The sequence below is a fragment of the Myotis myotis genome, unplaced genomic scaffold (genome assembly GCF_014108235.1).
Source record: "Myotis myotis isolate mMyoMyo1 unplaced genomic scaffold, mMyoMyo1.p scaffold_m19_p_10, whole genome shotgun sequence".
NCBI lineage: Eukaryota > Metazoa > Chordata > Mammalia > Chiroptera > Vespertilionidae > Myotis > Myotis myotis.
In genome coordinates, this window is record NW_023416314.1 from 41,554,705 (window position 1) to 41,574,672 (window position 19,968).

General features: G+C 48.6%; 2 pseudogenes; one reads left to right on the forward strand and one right to left on the reverse strand.

Moving 5' to 3' along the window:
• Nucleotides 1-1,930: 1,930 nt before the first annotated feature.
• On the reverse strand, nucleotides 1,931-3,520 carry LOC118662832 (annotated as a pseudogene).
• Nucleotides 3,521-4,197: 677 nt separating this feature from the next.
• LOC118662835 lies at nucleotides 4,198-4,824 on the forward strand (annotated as a pseudogene).
• Nucleotides 4,825-19,968: the final 15,144 nt, after the last annotated feature.

Sequence of the window (19,968 nt, forward strand, 5' to 3'; positions counted from 1 at the left end):
TGACCTGTAGGAGGGCCTATGTACGATGAAGATACTGCACAAGAAATATGAATTTTTTGCCCTAACTGGTTTGGCTCAGTGGCTAGAGCGTCAGCCTACGGACTCAAGGGTCCCAGGTTCGATTCCGGTCAAGGGCATGTACCTTGGTTGCGGGCACATCCCCAGTGGGGAGTGTGCAGGAGGCGGCTGATCGATGTTTCTCTCTCATCGATGTTTCTGGCTCTCTATCCCTCTCCCTTCCTCTCTGTGAAAAATCAATAACATATATTTAAAAAAAATAAGAAATATGAATTTTTAAGGCATGGGAGGCCAGGTGGAACCTCTTGCAAGGAGAGGAACTCCGGGAGTCTGGGTCCTGCCTGCTTTTTTTTCAGTTTGGTTACACATTTGCCCTTTAGCAATTCATGCAGGCAGAGCAGATAGAATCAAAGCTCTGTAAGTTAAGTAAAGCTCAGTAAAGCTTATTAAACAAGGTAAAGATGATCAGGTCAGGAAATCGCCTCGAGCCATCACAATCACAACAGGAGCAATCTAACCTGAGATCAAGGTCCATTGGCCTTCCAATGTCTCTTTTGCATTTCATGCTAATGCTGCTATGGGTAGTCTCCAGCTTAAAAGACCTACCAAAGACCTAAAGCAGGAGTGGGCAACCTTTTTGTGAGTGTGTGCCAAAACCAGCAAAATCTCTGACTCAAAATCCTTCTTCGTGCCAACCCTAATTTTTTGAGAGCATGTTATGCCTAATTGATGTCTCTTAAGATGTACGTATGTGAAGAACCTTGAAGAAATAATAAGATGCATTCGAGCGGCCGAAACCGGTTTGGCTCAGTGGATAGAGCGTCGGCCTGCGGACTGAAGGGTCCCGGGTTCGATTCCGGTCAAGGGCATGTACCTGGGTTGCGGGCACATCCCCAGTGGGAGATGTGCAGGAGGCAGCTGATCGGTGTTTCTCTCTCATCGATGTTTCTAACTCTCCTTCTCTCTCCCTTCCTCTCTGTAAAAAATCAATAAAATATATTTTTTTAAAAAAACACATTATATGATGATGAAAAATACATTTTTTAAAAAATATATTTTATTGATTTTTTTTTTTTTGAAATATATTTTATTGATATTTTACAGAGAGGAAGGGAGAGGGATAGAGAGTTAGAAACATCGATGAGAGAGAAATATCGATCAGCTGCCTCCTGCACACCTCCTACTAGAGATGTGCCCGCAACCAAGGTACATGCCCTTGGCCGGAATCGAACCTGGGACCTTTCAGTCCGCAGACCGACGCTCTTTTCACTGAGCCAAACCGGTTAGGGCTTTTATTGATTTTTTACAGAGAGGAAGGGAGAGAGACAGAGAGTCAGAAACATCGATGAGAGAGAAACACCGATCAGCTGCCTCCTGCACATCTCCCACTGGAGACGTGCCCGCAACCCAGGTACATGCCCTTGACCGGAATCGAACCCGGGACCTTTCAGTCCGCAGGCCGACGCTCTATCCACTGAGCCAAACCAGTTTCGGCCATGTATTTTTTAATGTAAACATGTACACTGATAGTCCAACAGAAAACTTTATGACTCCGTTTGATATTATCAGTGGGATTTTGCTGCTGCATCACTGATGACAAAGATTTTACATCAGGTTTGTATTTTGTGACCTTCAGAGATATGCACGAGCTACTACTTTCATCCGTCAGGCTACTCCTATTTCGAGACTTAACAAAATTCATCACTGAGTGTTGGGGTCCAGCCCCAGCAGGTCCAGGGGTCCCCAAAGGTGTGGACGGAGTCAGCAAAGTAGGAAGGACTCGGAGGCAGCGTTCAGGTGATCATCATAGCCAGGTTCTCTCTCTCTTTCTCTCTCTTGCAAGTAGAAGAGAGACATGACTTTATTAGAAAAATTTAGAAAGCAAACAAAAACTGAAGTGATGAGTTGGTCCTCAACGGATGCCTTGATGGATAAGGCTGCTTTTGGTTGCACTAGCCTTTTCCTGCTCCCGCCTCCGTGCAGGGTCCAACTCAAAGCAGCGCCGCATGCATAGGGTCTCATCTGCTGCTGCTGATGCCACCGTGGCCCCATCTGGACTCACGGCCAAACGTAGGACCCTGGCTGTGTGACCTTTGAGCTCAGTCACCTTGACCATGGTTGGGTACTTCCAAATAACCAGCTAATTCTGGGCAAAGCCATGACCTGAGATAAGTTCCTTGTCGTGGGAAGACCAGAGGGTGGAGACACCTGGGAGTGGGCATCCACAGCATTCAGACAGGCCCCAGAGCAGATGTTCCAGATGCGAATGTGCCGATCACTGGTGTCCCCTCCAGTTGCCAGTATATTGGACTGCCAGGGACACCAAGCTACAGCCTTGACAGCCCCTTGATGCTGGGTGAATGTCTGCAGGGGAACCAGCCCGCCTCTAAAGCAGCACGAGGCCACACATTGACCAAGTTATCATTGCCGCCACTGGCCAAATGTCGTCCATCTGGGGACCAGCGCAGCCCACACACTTCCTGGCTGTGACCACTCAGTGTGGCCACATGGTGTTGTGCTACCCGGACATCATGGTGATGGATGTGACCAGAGCGTGAGCCACTGGACAGTATGTAGCTATTCCAACACAGGGAGCCCACTCGGGCAGAATGACTGGCCATGTTCCAAAGCCGCTTCTGCTGCTGCACATCCCATAGCTGAACCTCAGTGCTGCTGGTGCCCACAGCCAGGTAATTGCCCTCTCTGATCCAGGACACAGAAGAAGCATAGTCTCCAGGCTGCTCCACCTGCAGCAGCTGCAGGACGTCGCCAGTGCTAGCGCTCCACAAGTACACACTGTGGTCCAATGCCACGGCCAGCACATTCCCTGAGCTCCACTCCACCAGGTTCAGGTAATAGTCGTTGCGAATTTCAGGGGCATCCAGGATCCGGTCCGGCAGGGAAGGGATGTAACGGCAGGTCCTCTTGCTGGAGCCAGGCATGGCCTTCTGGCTGTAGAGGACTTTCAGTCTGTTCTCGTAACCCTCTGGAACTTTTTGTGGTTTCCCGCTGAGCCGAAGGATCCTGGCTTCCTCCACGTCAAAACCGTTCCGGTTCAAAGCCCAGGCTTTCTGACGTTCCTTCTTGGTGGGCGTCTGGCTGTTTTCCGAACGGTTCTCCTTACTCAGGAGGAAACTGGCCACCTCCATCTGGGTCGCACTGCGATGGGGGATATAGCGGTCCCCGCCAGGTTTGCTTGGGATGGTCTGAATCTTGGAGCCAGATTTGCCTAGGGTGGAGAGGGATGCAGACAGTCCCACTTGCCTCCCGAGGGAGGGGACCCGCAGGCCGCTGTCAGCCGTGCCCTGCCGCACCCACTGACCCGGAGTGCGGCCCAGGGTCCTGCCGGGGGCATGGGACCGATTGGCTGCCTGCATGGGTGAGGGGGCGGGCCCGAGGGTTCCTTAGCTTTGTGCAGCCAGTGTGAGGGGGGCGCATTGGCGATGGGGGTGTCCAGCTGCAGCAGAGAGTGCAGGTCGCTGTCGAACATGAACTGTGCCATGGGAGTGAAGCGTCTGCAGGGAAAAGGTGTCCCCCGAGCCCTGTCTGGAATGTTGGGGTCCAACACTAACAGGTCCAGGGGTTCCCAAAGGTGTGGATGGAGTCGACGTAGAAGGAACGACACTGAGACAGGGTTCAGTTGATCAGCAGCCTAGCCAGGTTCTCTAGCCAGGATCTCCAGCCAAGTTCTGTGTCTTATTGTCTTGTTACATCTGTATTTATACCAGTTGATTTTAATCCTATCAATCTCTATTCCAAAGGTTAGGGCGTTTCTTATCTCCATTCCAGGGAGTAAAGATTATGTTGCGTAAGCATGATTGTTTGTAGTTAAAGTGACTACCCGCCTGGCACTTAGTTAAGGGGTTTTATCCCCTCCCTAATTTCAGGGAAAAATCCCTACCTGGGGAAACAACCTTTCTCGGAGAGGTGGCCTTGGTTAAAACATATAGCGCCAAGAAGGGGAGCAAACATATTAAGAACCGTATGCCATATACGCCAGGTCCCTTGAAACATGCTGTGCAGATGTTTCTTCCCTGCAGCGACTGTGTCAAGCAGCAAGGGTGGACCTGCTTCCGGTAACTGAGAACAAAGATTCACAAGCGTATGTGGGTGAAACCAAAACACTGGTCGGATCTAGGAAGGCAGGGAGAGTTAAGGCAGAGGCGTAGAAATTGCTCTTCCCCTGCTCTTCCGGTCCCTGGTGCTTCGGGAGCCGCGGGCTTCTGTGCAGAGATGGCCAAGTCCAAGAACCACACCACGCACAACCAGTCGCGAAAATGGCACAGAAACGGCATCAAGAAACCCTGGTCACAAAGATACGAATCTCTTAAGGGGGTAGACCCCAAGTTCCTAAGGAACATGCGCTTTGCCAAGAAGCACAACAAGAAGGGCCTGAAGAAGATGCAGGCCAACAACGCCAAGGCCATGAACACACGCGCTGAGGCCATCAAGGCCCTGGTCAAGCCCAAGGAGCCCAGGCCCAATATCCCAAAGGGCTGCAGCCGCAAACTCAGTCGACTTGCCTACGTCGCTCGCCCCAAGCTTGGGAAACGTGCTCGTGCCGCATTGCCAAGGGGCTCGGGCTCTGCCGGCCAAAGGCCAAGGCCAAGGCGGAAACCAAGCCCCAGGCTGCGGGTGCGGCTGCAGCTCAGGCTCCCAAAGGTGCCCAGCCCCTCACGAAGACTCCACAGTAGAGGCCTCTGTCTGCCGACGTGAGGACAGAAGGACTGGTGGGCCCCCTGGGCTGCTGTCTGTGTGGCGCTGGTGTCTTCCTGTGCTGTTTGTACAAATAAACCTGCAGCAGGATCTGTCAAAAAGAAATAGCTCTTCCCCTCTCTCATCAATCCATGTCTATGGTCTTTAAGATAACTTGTTATGCAAAATTATTTATTTATCTAAGATGCACCTACACTGAATTTATCTGAAAAATAAAAAAGTCGATATTAAGAAAAAATTGTAAATGTAAGATTATAAGAGAGGGTTTCACGTGCCAGCAAAAATTACTGGCGTGCCATGTTTGGCACATGTGCCCGGGGTTGCCCACCCCTGACCTAAAGTAATCACCAAGAATGGTCTGAAATTAAAACTTTAACTAAAAGCAGTTATGGTGGGGCCCTAGCTGGTTTGGCTCAGTGGACAGAGCATTAGCCTGATTACTGAAGGGTTCCAGGTTCGATTCCGGTCAAGGGCACATGCTCGGATTGCGGGTTCCGTCTCCAATTGGGGGCGTGCAGGAGGCAGCCCATCAATGATTCTTTTTAATCATTGATGTTTCTATCTCTCTATCCCTCTCCCTTCCTCTCTGAAATCAAAAAAAATATATTTTAAAAATAATAATAAAATAAAAGCAGTTATGGTGGGTAATCACCTCCTAGGCCGGTATCTTCCCTGACAATGTCAACCTTTACCTTAACTGAGCCTATTGTCTTTTTTTTTCATTTACATAACATATCGTTGAAATGTCAAGGTAACTTGTAACTTCTCTTTTTTCGAGACCTCTCAGAGCACAACCAAATGCCTTGGGTGGCAGGACAGGTACCACAAATCCCTTCATTGTTGTTATCATGTTACTTGTTGACTGTTCACTATCCGGTACTCACCTAAGTAAAAGAAGTATGTCTATCATTTTCTTTTTATCCAATCCCAGAGGTTTCCCTGCATTGCCTTCTCCTGCCTCTCTAATCTATCACCAATGGATTTCATGTAACCCACTTGTGTCTCCTCCTTTGATTGTAATGTATAAGGCAAGGTGTAAACTGCCATTCTCTGGAGCATTATCCCAATCCGTTGAGATTATGCTTCCTGGCAGTTGCTAACAGTTTAGCTCAAATAAACTCACAAAAATTCTTTTCAGGTTTGAATGCTTTTACTTCAACAGTTTCTAAGATTCTTACCACCAGTTTCTTTGTGCCAAATGACTAGAGCCCCTGACCATGAGAGGAGGGGTGAAGAGTGTTGGACACAGAGGGGCTCTTATGAGAAGTAACTTGATGGCAAAGAACATACAGGTGTTGGCAGCAGCGGGAATGGCGCCAGGTGTTTGGTGGGGTCAGACCGGACCTGGGTTCAGCAACCTTGGTACTTGAGTTCTGGCTAGGAAAGAATTCAGAGCCAAGACCCAGACTATAAGAGAACATTTACTTAGAAAATCACAGAGGTAGAAGTCATTCATAGAAGAAATGGGCTTAGGAAACATGTTATAGAGGCAAAGAAAGGGCCCTTGGAGCTCAGAAGTGAGGAAGGTCAAGGTGACTGGCCAGGGGACATAGGCGAGTTGGAATGGGGAAGGAAAGGTGAGGGCATGCTCCTGGGATGGAGAGCTCACTAGGTCTTGGGTCCTAAGAGTTTTAAGGGTTGAGATTTTAGGAGAGGTCCCAGGGGAAGATCTCAGTAGAATTTTCAGCAGCTCTCCAGGTGTGTCCTTTCAGGGTCAGGGTCTCCACAGATTGATTGGTTGCACCAGGGCAGGGGGTAGTCAATGAAGCTGGTCCTGAGGCAGCCATGGTGCTGTCTGCCACATTTTGCTGCTTTTCTGGGCCTGAAGCTGAAATACAATTGAGGCCTAGATGTTATCCTAGGGGCAAAAGGTCAGGAGGTCATCATCCTTGCTCTGCTCATGTCTGTTTAACTGCCTACCACACAGGAACCTACCTTAAGGGAACCTAGTACTAGGCAGCCTACGGCCTCGGGCCGGATCCGGCCCATTCGGCTGTTCTACCCGGCCCGCGGAGCCGAAAGAGCGGAGGGTTCTCTTGCTCTCCCCTCCGCTCCTTCACCAGCAGCAGTGTTAACATGGCAACGTCGGGAAACACGGCCGCAGCTCCTTCTTCTGAGTCCAGTTTAAGAACCCATTGTGGCGGAGAACCAAGATGGCGGCATAGGTTAACGCCGGAGTTTGCTGCTTTGAACAACTACTTCAAAAGTGAAACTAAAAGACGGAAGGGACATCACCCAGAACCACAGGAACGCTGGCTGAGTGGAAGTCCTACAACTAGGAGGAAAGAGAAACGCATACGGACACTCAGAGGAGGCGCAGTGCTGAAGTCAAATTCTGAGGTGCGGAGTGCGTGGAGCGGGCTGGCGGCGGAGGGCGCGGTTGGCGTTTTCGATCGGGAGGGAGTCGCAGACTCTGAGCTCCAGATCCGGGCGAGTCTTTAGGGACCCAGACTCAAACGGGAGAAGCGGGACTGTCTGGCTTTGGTCAGAGCGAGTGCAGCTTTCTCTCCGAGCTTTGCAGTGGGTGCTGGGACTCAGAGAGGCAGAGCCCCTGGAGACTGGACTGAGAGCCGCCATAACTGCTCTCTCCGGCCCGCCCTGTTGATCCTGTGCGACCTGCCCCGCCCAAGCCCTGCACAGAGGCATTTGCCGGATAGCCTCAGGCAAAGGCTAGATTAGCACCTCCCTAGAGGACAGAAGTTCTCTCACTGCAGACACAGCTGATTCTCATAGCCACTTGGCCTGGAGGTCAAACCCTCCCTGGTATTAGCTACAACAATCAAGGATTAACTATAAGACTGCGCACAAAGACCACTAGGGGGTGCACCAAGGAAGCATAACAAAATGCGGAGACAAAGAAACAGGACAAAATTGTCAATGGAAGATATAGAGTTCAGAACCACACTTTTAAGGTCTCTCAAGAACTGTTTAGAAGCCGCCGATAAACTTAATGAGATCTACAAGAAAACTAATGAGACCCTCGATGTTATATTGGGGAACCAACTAGAAATTAAGCATACACGGACTGAAATAACGAATATTATACAGACTCCCGACAGCAGACCAGAGGAGCGCAAGAATCAAGTCAATGATTTGAAATGCGAGGAAGCAAAAAACACCCAACCGGAAAAGCAAAATGAAAAAAGAATCCAAAAATGCGAGGATAGTGTAAGGAGCCTCTGGGACAGCTTCAAGCGTACCAACATCAGAATTATAGGGGTGCCAGAAGATGAGAGAGAGCAAGATATTGAAAACCTATTTGAAGAAATAATGACAGAAAACTTCCCCCACCTGGTGAAAGAAATGGACTTACAGGTCCAAGAAGCGCGGAGAACCCCAAACAAAAGGAATCCAAAGAGGACCACACCAAGACACATCATAATTAAAATGCCGAGAGCAAAAGATAAAGAGAGAATCTTAAAAACAGCAAGAGAAAGAAACTCAGTTACCTACAAGGGAATACCCATACGACTGTCAGCTGATTTCTCAACAGAAACTTTGCAGGCCAGAAGGGAGTGGCAAGAAATATTCAAAGTGATGAATACCAAGAACCTACAACCAAGATTACTTTATCCAGCAAAGCTATCATTCAGAATTGAAGGTCAGATAAAGAGCTTCACAGATAAGGAAAAGCTAAAGGAGTTCATCACCACCAAACCAAGATTATATGAAATGCTGAAAGGTATCCTTTAAGAAGAGGAAGAGGAAGAAAAAGGTAAAGATACAAATTATGAACAACAAACATGCATCTATCAACAAGTGAATCTAAGAATCAAGTGAATAAATAATCTGATGAACAGAATGAACTGTTGATTATAATAGAATCAGGGACATAGAAAGGGAATGGACTGACTATTCTTGGGGGGGAAAGGGGTGTGGGAGATGCGGGAAGAGACTGGACAAAAATTGTGCACCTATGGATGAGGACAGTGGGTGGGGAGTGAGGGCGGAGGGTGGGGCGGGAACTGGGAGGAGGGGAGTTATGGGGGGGGAAAAGAGGAACAAATGTAATAATCTGAACAATAAAGATTTAAAAAAAAAAAAAAAAAAGAACCCATTGTGGCCCTCGAGTCAAAAACTTTGCCCACCCCTGTACTAAGGTTTGCTTATTTCCAAGGATGATGGTAAAAATATTGCCGAAACCGGTTTGGCTCAGTGGATAGAGCGTCGGCCTGCGGACTGAAGGGTCCCAGGTTCGATTCCGGTCAAGGGCATGTACCTGGGTTGTGGGCACATCCCCAGTGGGGGATGTGCAGGAGGCGGCTGATCGATGTTTCTCTCTCATCGATGTTTCTGACTCTCTATCTCTCTCCCTTCTTCTCTGTAAAAAATCAATAAAATATATTTTAAAAAAAATATTTAATAAGCAGGATGGCATGAATTCTAAGGACACTAGCATTGATGGTAGCGTGGCCTACTTTGTTGCAGAATCCTTTTTTTAAATATATTTTTTAAATCCTCACCCGAGGATATTTTTTTTTCCATTGCTTTTCAGAGAGAGTGGAAGGGAGGGAGGGGGAAAGAGGGGGAGAGAGAGAGAGAGAAACATCTGTGTGTAAGAGAGACACATTGAGTCCCACATGTGCCCCAACCAGGGTGGGAATCGTATTTCAACCCAGGTATATGCCCTTGACTGGGAATTGAACCTGAGACCTCTCAGTATGCTAGCTGATGCTCTAACCACTTAGCAACATAGGCCAGGGCACCAGTTCGAATCCCGGTCAGGGCACAAGCCTGGGTTGTGGGCTCTATCCCCAGTAGGAAGCATACAAGAGGTGGCTGATCAATAATTCTCTCTCATCATTGATGTTTCTATCTCTCTCCTGAGACCACCCCTAAGATTTCCACCTGCAAGAAGGAGATAAATACGCTCAGAACAAAGGACCCAGTGCATGCGCTCCCTCCAAGGGACGCACCCGTGCCAATCCCTTCCCCTTCTCCTTCCCCCACAGGCACATACACCCTAACTTCTAAGGGACGCCATGACACTTGCAACCAGGGGAGCAATGGGCAGCGGCAGCTCATCTTGGGCTAACCTCCTGAGCCTGTCTCCAAGGCCCCCTTTTCTCTGACTTCTCAGTGAGCCAACGCAGCCCAGCCTGGGCTCTCCTGTTGCTTCTTCTATGCTCTTCCTTGTTTCACTCTCCTAAGCATCTTTTTGCTGTGGTCAATAAATTCTTACTTGCTTTTCTACATTTTGAAATCTTTTCTCTTGATTGAAATCTTTCTCTCAAGAAGACAAGAACTGAGGTCTCCTCGGTAACAGAAGGACAAAGATTACATGGGGAAGTAGGCAAAAGGAATAACAACGGGTACAATGGCCACAGGCAATAGGGGGTGTGTGTGTGTCTGCCCACGTGCAAAGGGTGGGCACCTTCAGATCTCCATTGCTTCAGCAACAAGGTTGCTTATCTTTCCATGATGATAGGCGGTTCCCCTAAAAGGAGAATGAACGGACTGCATTCTGAGGTTAACTCCCATGTCCCCGCAGCGTAGAACTCCCAACCAGGTTAGAATGTGCTTTCTCTAATAAGAACAAAACAATCATGGTTAACAGAGCATGATTAATATTTCTTACTAGAGGCCCAGTGCACAAAAATTTGTGCACTCGGGGGGAGGGGGGTGGTCCCTCAGCCCGGCCTATGCCCTCTTGCAGTCTGGGACCTCTCGGAGGATGTCCACCTGCTGGCTTAGGCCCACTCCCTGGGGGATCGGGCCCAAGCTGGCAGTCAGACATCCCTCTGGCAGCACGGAAGCCCTCGGGGGATGTCCACTTGCCAGCGGGGAGCAGGTCTAAGCTGCAGTCGGACATCCTTAGTGCTGCTGAGGAGGCAGGAGAGGCTCCCACCACCACTGCTGTACTGGCAGCCGTCAGCCTGGCTTGTGGCTGAGCAGAGCTCCCCATGTGGGAGCGCACTGACCACCAGGGGCAGCTCCTGCATTGAGCATCTGCCCCCTGGTGGTCAGTGTGTGTCATAGTGACCAGTCATTCCCAGTCGTTCTGCTGTTAAGGTCAGTTTGCATATTACCCTTTTATTATATAGGATAGAGGCCTGGTGCATGGGTGGGGGCCAGCTGGTTTGCCCTGAAGAGTGTCCTGGATCTGGGTGGGGGTCCTGCTGGGGTTCCTGGCCAGCCTGGGTGAGGGGCTGATGGTGTTTGCAAGCTGGTCACACCTCCTTCAGGGTGGGGGTCCCCACTGGGGTGCCTGGCCAGTCTGGGTGAGGGGCTGAGGGCCATTTTCAGGCTGGCCAAGGCTCCCCCCCCACCCCACCCCCGGCGACAGAAGCTCCTAGCCTCTCCTTTTCTTCTTTTTTTTTTATTCTGGGATTTATTTACCTTCTATAATTGAAACTTTGTAGCCTGGGCAGGCGGGAGGGAAGCTTGGCTTCCTCCATCGCCAGGGGCAACCCATTCCTTGCTCCAGCTCCGTGGCCACAGCTGGCTGAAAGCAGGTATCTGGGATTTATTCACCTTCTATAATTGAAACTTTGTTGTTTTGAGTGGAACTCAGAGCTGGTTGCGGCAGCTGGGAAGCTTGGCTTCCTCCATCATTGGGGCAACCAAGCCTCCTGCTTGCTCCAGCTCTGTGGCTGCTGGCCACCATCTTGGTTGGGTTAATTTGCATATAGTGGCTCTAATTGGCTGGCAGGCGTGGCTTAAGGTGTAGCGAAGGTATGGTCAATTTGAATGTTTTTTTATTAGTGTAGATAATTATAGCAGGTCCCCACTATTCTATTTCTGCCCCTAAAAAACCCACAAAAATTCTCTACTGGTTTGAATGTTTCTTACGTTGACAGGCAATACCAGTTACTAAAATATTGAACACTGTGCCCTAACTGGGTTGGCTCAGTGACTAGAGCATCGGCCTGCAGAATGAAAGATCCCAGGTTCGATTCCGGTCAAGGGCATGTACCTTGGTTGTGGGCAACATCCCCAGTAGGGGGTGTGCAGGAGGCAGCTGGTCGATGTTTCTCTCTCATTGATGTTTCTCTCTATCCTTCCCCTTCCTCTCTGTAAAAAAATTGATAAAATATATATATTTAAAATATTGAACACTAGATGCCATTTGGAAATGGCTGGGCCCCCAAGCCCCCTGGGTGGGCACAATCAAGGGTTGGGCACCTGGCTCATTGGCCTGCACACTGTCAGCTCATCAGTGTCCTGCCCACCTCTGCCCCCTGCTCTCTATGTCCACTGGACCCTGTGGGAAGACAGTGTCCCAGGAAATGTACTGGCCTCTCAGATGCTGCTGAGGCCCCTGAGGCCGTGACTGCGGAGGGGCCACTTTGTGGGAACTTCTGCCTCCACTGCCACCGTCTGTCTCAGTTGTTAAATATTCGACAGGCACTCCTGGAAGGGGGAGGGCACAGCTGGGTGAGGAATCCTGCTCTGGGCTTTAGGTCTGTCACTGTAAGAAACGTTCAAACCTGCAGGGAATGTTTATGAGCTTATTTGAGCCAAACTGACAGCACTTGCCCGAACTAAAGCCTCAATAGATTGAGAAACTGCTCCACAGAACGGCAGTTTTAAACCTTATTGTATTCATTACAGTCCAAAGAGAATTCATGCCCAGCTGGCGTGGCTCAGTGGTTGAGCATCGACCTATGAACCAGAAGGTCACGGTTCAATTCCCGGTTAGGGCACACACAGGCTCGGCCCCCAGGGTGGGGCATGTCAATCAATGATTCTGTCTTATCATTGATGTTTCTATCTTTCTTTCCCTTCCTCTTTGAAATCAATAAAAAATATATTTAAAAAAAGAATTCATAAGTGGGTTACATGAAATTCATTGGTGATAGATTAGGGAATGTGAGAAAGCAAAGTGGTGGTGGTGGGGAACCTGTGGGATTGGATAAAAAGTAAAATGATAGACACATGTTTCTTTTACACAAGTGGGTGCAGGGAAGTTAAGAGTCAATAATTAACATGATAACAATAAGTGGATTTGTTGTCTCCACAGGGCCAATGCCTGTCTTGGAGGGGTCTGGAAAACAGAAATTACCCTGACATTCCAAAGGTAGGTTTTCATAGATGCAAGAAGACAATAGCCAGGCTCAGTTCAGGTAAAGATTAACCTTTGTCAGGGAAGGTACTGGCCTAGGATGTTACTGTCTGCCCTGATCTCTGCTTCTAGGTAGAAAGTTTTCATTTCAGACCCTCCTTTGTGGGTACTCCAGGTCTCTGAGTTTGTGAGGCCGCCAAGCAGGCCTCCCCTGAGCTTGTCAGGTTTAGTACGTGGCCCGTTTTCATCCACAGCCTGTCCACTGTGGGGCTCATGATCCTCAGCTGTGGTGAAGAGAGTTGTGGGTGCCAAACCCAGCCCACAGGGCTTCCTAGAGGCGCTGGTACCTCCTCCCCAGGCAGGGCCATCAGCTTGCCACTGCAGGGCACATTACCTACTCCCTCCTGCCATCCCGTCCTGCGCCCCGCTGCACTCCTGGGAGCTGAGTCCTGCTGGGAGCCAGTGCCTGCCAATGCTGGCAGCAATTTCTGCCTGTACCCTCTGTGGGGAGTTGGCAGGCTGAGTCCCTGCTTCCCCGGGCCACTTCCTGCCACTGCTAATCTCCTCCCAGTGGCCCGTTCCTGGCAATGAGCCCTGCCTGGCACCACAGGCTGCGCTCTGGGTGTCTTTGCCAGGCAACCCTGCCTCTGTCGCTGGCACTGGCCCATTTCCCTGGAATCCTTCCTGGGTGGCACCGTCCCTAGCAGGATTCTCCTGGGATCCTCCAAAGTGCGTCTCTTGCTGGTCTAGCACCAGAGCACCTTCCTGGATTTCCTCCCCTTAAACCAGCGGTTCTCAACCTGTGGGTCGCGACTCCTTTGGGGATCGAACAACCCTTTCACAGGGGTCGCCTAAGACCATCGGAAAACACATATATAATTACATATTGTTTTTGTGATTAATCACTATGCTTTAATTGTGTTCAATTTGTAACAATGAAACTGGGGGTCCACAACATGAGGAACTGTATTAAAGGGTCGCGGCATTAGGAAGGTTGAGAACCACTGCCTTAAACCCTGCTGGGCGTTTGCAGGGCGCTTTACTGTTTGCAAAGCACTTTCGTATTTCATTTCATCAGATGCTCAGGAGCCCCTCGAAGAACAAGTGATACCCTTGGGTGGGCAGATTTCCCAAATGGGTTGCTTCCTCTGCCTTTGTGCCCTGGGGCAGGGAATGGAGAGGGGAGGACGCCTCCTCAGGGTCTAGATGGGCAGGTGTGTGGCCAGCTGGCAGGGGCCCGAGTCCTCTTCCTCTGAGAAGGGCATCAGAGGTCAGGAGGGTCTGGAGCCTGCTGTGGCTCCCTGCTTGCCCCACCTGAAACACTTACAGGCAGTTAGACCGACATGAGCAGAGCAAGGACAGTGTGCCAGGTACAGGTCACCAGGGTGGGAAGTCCTGGATGCCCAGCAAGGGGCAAAACTGGGAAAACAAGAATCTTGTCATCCCCGGGGTAACCTTCCCCTCCCGGAGCCTATCGCTGGTCATGCAGTGTGGACCTCCTGGCTTTTCACATCGCTAGTCATACTCTAGACACCCCTGACCTTTTCTTCCCTAAAGATAACACCTAGGCCTCAGTTGTATTTCAGCTCCAGGCCCAGAAAAGCAGCAAAACAAGACAAGGACACCATGGCGCCTCAGGACCAGCTGCACCCCTCCCTGGTGCAGACCAATCAATCCATGGAGACCTTGACCTTGAAAGGACACACCTGGAAAGCTGCTGAACGTTCTATTGAGATCTTCCCCTAAAATCTCCACCCTTAAACCCTTAGGAGGGAGGACCCAGTGTGCTCTTCCTCCAGGGAGCACGCCCGAACCTTTCCGCCCCCTCCCTGCAGCCCCCCCCTCACCTTTACCTTCCTCACTTCTAAACTACAAGGGCCCTTTCTTTGCCTCTATAACTTGTTTCCTAAGCCCATTTCTTCTATGAATTAATTATTTTACCTCTTGATTTTCTAAACAAATGTTCTCTTATAGTTTGAGAACTCCTGGCTCTGAACTCTTTCCTAGCCAGAACTCAAGTACCAAGGTTGCTGAACCCAGGTGCGCTCCGACCCCACTTATCGAACACCTGGTGCTGTTTTTGCTGATCCCAACAGAGGCAAACTGAGGTTTGCAAGAACTGAAATAGCCAATCGTTGAAGGCGGCTTACAGCAGTGTTAAAGTAAAAAAACATACACAAAAACAACAACAACATTGAAACCTGTAAAGAATTTTTTTGAGTTTATTTCAGCCAAACTGTCGACATATGCCAAGAAGCAGAACCTCAATGAATTGAGATAATGCTCCTGAGAATGGCAGGTTACATTTGTATTTATACATTGCAATCAAAGGAAGGACATAGGTAGGCCATATCATTGGTGATAGATTAAGGAGGAGGGATAAAGCAAAACAGGGGGAAACCCCTGGGATTGGATAAAAAGTAAAATGATGGACACATACTTAGGTGGGTGCAGGACAATTAACATGATAATGTAGGAATTTGTGGTATCTGTCCTGGCGCCCAGCACATTTGGTTGTACACAAGGGGCTGCAGAAAAAGGGAAGTTACAAGTTACCCAGACATTTCAAGGGCATGTTATCATAGATGCAAAGAGACACATAGGCTCAGTTAAGATAAAGGTTGACCTTGTCAGTGAAGATACAGGCCTAGGACGTAACTACCCACCATAACTGCTTTTAAAGTTTAATTTCAGACCGTCCTTTGTGGTTACTTTAGGTCTCTGAGTTTGCAAGACTGCCATGCACGCCTCCCCTGAGTTTGTCAGGTCAGCATGTGTCCCCTTTCGTCCACAGTCTGCTGCCCAGGCCACGTTAACCAGGCTCTGTGACAACTCTGAGCTTGCCTCTGCTCCTTCAGTGGGTCTGCCTGGCCTCGGGCTGAGGAGGGCTTTGCAGTGTGGGAGTTCTTCACTGAAGGGGGCGAGGGGGTGCCCTTGTGCTGCCCTGGGCCTCCCCACAATGGCGACTTGTGGACTCTGGGAGGCATATTTCTGGGAGGTGGCCTGCCTTCCTCCATCACCCCTGCTCCTACTCAGGGCCTGGAAGAATTTTTCCTGGGCACACTGACGTTCTTCTCTATCTAGGAGAGGGTAACAGCGTCCTATGGTCTAGGGTTCGCTGCCACGAGGCCAAGCAGTGTGGCTCTGCAGGCGCTGGTGTCCAGGCTGGGAGGACGATGCCCACGTCCAGAGGACCCCTAGGAGGGTGATGGCAGCAGTGTGGTGGGTGACAGCTCAGGGAGGAAGATGGATTGTCAGGTGCAGTTCTTTGCCTGAAGACACTTCCTTTCCATGCAGGTGGTGCTCTTCTTGGGCAGAATCCAGCCCTTGCCCCACAGAGAGGTCGCCTGAGGACCCACCTTTCTGACCACTGGTGTCTTCTCTCTTCTTGGTGAAGAAGCCTGAATCTGCTTTTGCGTGGCCGATTCCTGTCAGAGTTGTCCTCACTTTGTAGCTGCTGCAGTCCCACAGCCACTGGTTGTCCCTCAGCACCAGCTCTTCCTGGAGCGCGTGTGCGTGTGTGTGTATGTGTAGCTTTGCGGTAGGCCTGCACCCCATGGCTGTAGGATCCGTGAGGTAGTTGGGTTCACTCTGGTCTTGCCAGTGTGTCTGTTTGTATGGAAAGCCAGAAACCTTCTAGGAGAGGTGAGATCTTTAAGTCGGAGTTGTTGGGCAGGTCATTGAGGTGACAGGGAGGTGTGGGACCTGCATTGGGGCATGGGGACACCATGCTGTGGTCCTGGCACCATGGAGTCTTGGCTGCTCTGGATCTAAGGCCTCACTAGGAAGGTGAGAGGCAACGCTGGTAGTGCTGGTGACTTCTGTGCTGCCAAATATGTGCCCTATTGTAGCTGGAAAGAGGGGTGTAATGAAAACTCTGCCTTCCCAGGACCTGATGTGTATGCATGGCCTTTACCATATGCTATAAATACATACATGTATGTATGTGCCAGGAACCAATTCCAGCATGTCATAATTACAAGAGTTTTATCAAAAGGTTGATGAAACTTGTGGGCTCAACAAGGGCTGAGTCACATATATAATCATATATGTTGGAATGGCTAATAGGCACGTCCCCCAAACCTGAATAGGATTATTGTTTACTGCCAGACATCTCAGGACATCTTAATCTACGTGTTATTGCCTCCTGTTGGCCAAACACCTGAACAGCTGTAGGCTATTCCCCAATCTGACAATGCTTCTGTAAACCCTACCCTTTGAAGAGTATGTCTCCACCTTGCCTTAGGACTATTGGTGTTAATAAAAAGCTCGGGGTCCTGAGACAAGAAGGAAGAAGAACTAAGAACTTGGAGTCTTAAGCTCCTTTACCTGAAGCTCCTCTGACCCCAATGCCTTTCAAAATTATCTTTCCTCTTTGGACTCCTACTTAATCTACGCACAGCCTTTCTCCAGATTGCTGAACCCTTTGTAATCCTGGGACAAAACCCCGGCATGTATGTATACAGTATGTATATATGCAGTGTATAATACATATGAGTGTATATTTAAATATATTTACACCTTTATATTATGTACATACATGTGTATATATTTACATACACACATAACCCTATGTATCTAGCATAAATATATACACACAAACACAATCACACACATCTATCATCTTCGTATTCTTTTGTTAGGTTTAACTGAAGAAAGGCACCAGAGTCCAAATTAAAAGCAGAATGCACTGTTTATTCACGAGGCAGATGCTCTCAGGTGAGGGATCGGGAAAGTCCCTATCTTCCCAGCCCCAGACCTTACACCTTTTCCTATGTATCTCCTGTTGGTGAAAAAAACATTCAAGCCTGTAAAGAATTTTTGTGAGTTTATTTGAGACAAACTATTTGCAATTGCCAGGAAGCAGTATCTCAATGGATAGGGATAGTACTCTAGAGGATGGCAGGATACTTAGGTGGGTATAGGATAGTTAACAGTCAACAATTAACGTGAAAAAAATAACAATGAAGGAATCTGTGTATCTGTCCAGGGACTCAGGCACATTAGGTTGTGCCCCAAGGGGTTCAGAAAAAGAGAAGTTACAAGTTACCCAGACATTTCAAGGATAGATGCAAAAGGACAGGTAGGCTGAATTAATGTAAAGGTTGACCTTGTCAGTGAAGATACTGGCCTAGGATTTAACTACCCACCATAACTGCTTTTAGTTAAAAGTTTAATTTCAGACCATCTTTGTGGTTACTTTAGGTCTCTGAGTTTGCAAGACCACCATGCAAACTTGTCAGGTCAGCATGGGGCCCCTTTCATCCACACTCTCTATGTATCCATCTTAAAAACTAAAAGGTCATATGATACCTCCAGGTACAATCAAACACCTAAGGTTCATTTCAACCGCTTCCCTTTATTCCTTTTCCTTAAAAAAACAAAATAAATTTTTTTTCATTCATTTTGGAGAGGGAGAGGAGAAAGAGATAGAAACATCAATGATGAGAGAGAATCATTGATTGGCTGCCTCCTGCATGCCCCCCACCTTTGGGATGGAGCCCACAAGTGGGTATGTGCCATTAACCAGAATCAAAGCCAGAACCCTTCAGTCTGCAGGTCCACGCCCTCCCTTTCCATACGTAATTTCCTTCTCCAAAAGTGAAAAACCAGCCTTCAATTATCTACAATATATTTACTTAATCCTAGAATACATGGAATATACTTGCATAATTGCTAACTCTGCTATGGAAAAAAAAATCTACTACATAGAGTTCAATATTCGTTAGAACCTGAGGATATGAAGGCAAAATACTGGTTCAAAACATACTCCCCTTTTCACTGTGTCTGACATTCATTTCAGGTGCATTTTCTCCCAATTGTTTTCTATGTTAGAGTTTTCCCCTTTTATTCTTGATTTTATTCATTAAAAAGGTTGGGGGAAAAAAAAGGTTGGGCAGGGGTCCTCAAACTTATTAAAAAAGGGGCCAGTTCACTGTCCCTCAGACTGTTGGAGGGCCGGACTACAGTTTCAAAAAAAACTATGAACGAATTCCTATGCCCACTGCACATATCTTATCTTGAAGTAAAAAAACAAAACGGGAACAAATACTGAAAGGACAGAACGGGACTGATAGCTGTGTCCCTGACGCCTCTTCCAAGAAAAAACCACAGAATGTGTCAGTTACCCAGCCCACCCTTAAGTCAGCCAATGGGAATGCAAAGGGAACTAACCCAAGGCCAAAAGTATGCTGACCACCCCGTCTTTGCGTAACCAGAACCTAGCCACACCCTGCCTTTGCTTCACTAGCCCCTAGCCCTCACCCAACCAATTAGAAGTATGCGCCCACCTCCAAACCCCAAGCTCTATAAAATCTTTGTTCTCTTGAGACTCAGGGCTCCCTCGCATCCTGCCTCTGCGTCGGTAGAGGCAGAGGGACCGGGCTCGAGCTTGAATAAAGGCTCTCTACTTTTGCATCGGACTCGGCTCCCTGGTGTGGTCTTTGGGATCTTGAAATCGGGGCATACAATAAAATATTTGTATTTGCAAGTGACCCGCAGGCCGTAGTTTGAGGACCCCTGGGGTTGGGTATGTGAAATATTAAGGTGGTTTTAGAAGTCAGAACTGCACAAAACCATAAATTCTACCAAGTCTCACTGTTGCCATCTTTTCTACCCTGTTTCCACCATCTTATTATTTTCACCCCATTTCCACCCACTCCCTGGATGTAACCAATCTCATTGGTTCCTGGGTTACCTTTCCCAAGTTTCTTTTTGTGTAATCGTACAGATGATATATATTTTCTTATTTCTCCTTTCTTTCGCAAAAGGTGGCATAATTTCTCAGATTTTGCTTTTACATTTAACTATATATTTTGGAAGCCATTCCATATCAGTTTATAGATATTGTTCTTTTTTTAAAAAATATATTTTATTGATTTTTTACAGAGATGAAAGGAGAGGGATAGAGAGTTAGAAACATCCATGAAAGAGAAACATCAATCAGGTGCCTCCTGCACACCCCCTACTGGGGATGTGCCCACAACCAAGGTACATACCCTGTCCGGAATTGAACCTGAGACTCTTCAATCCACATGCTGACACTCTAGCCACTGAGCCAAACTGGTCAGGTCTCTCCTTTTTATAGCTGTACTAGAGGCCCGGAGTACAAAAATTTGTGCACTTAGGGGGAGGGGTCTCAGAGCCCGGCCTGTTCCCTCTTGCAGTCTGGGACCCCTCGGGAAATGTCCATCATGTTTCACCCACGCCTCCCGCAGCCTCCAGGCCTG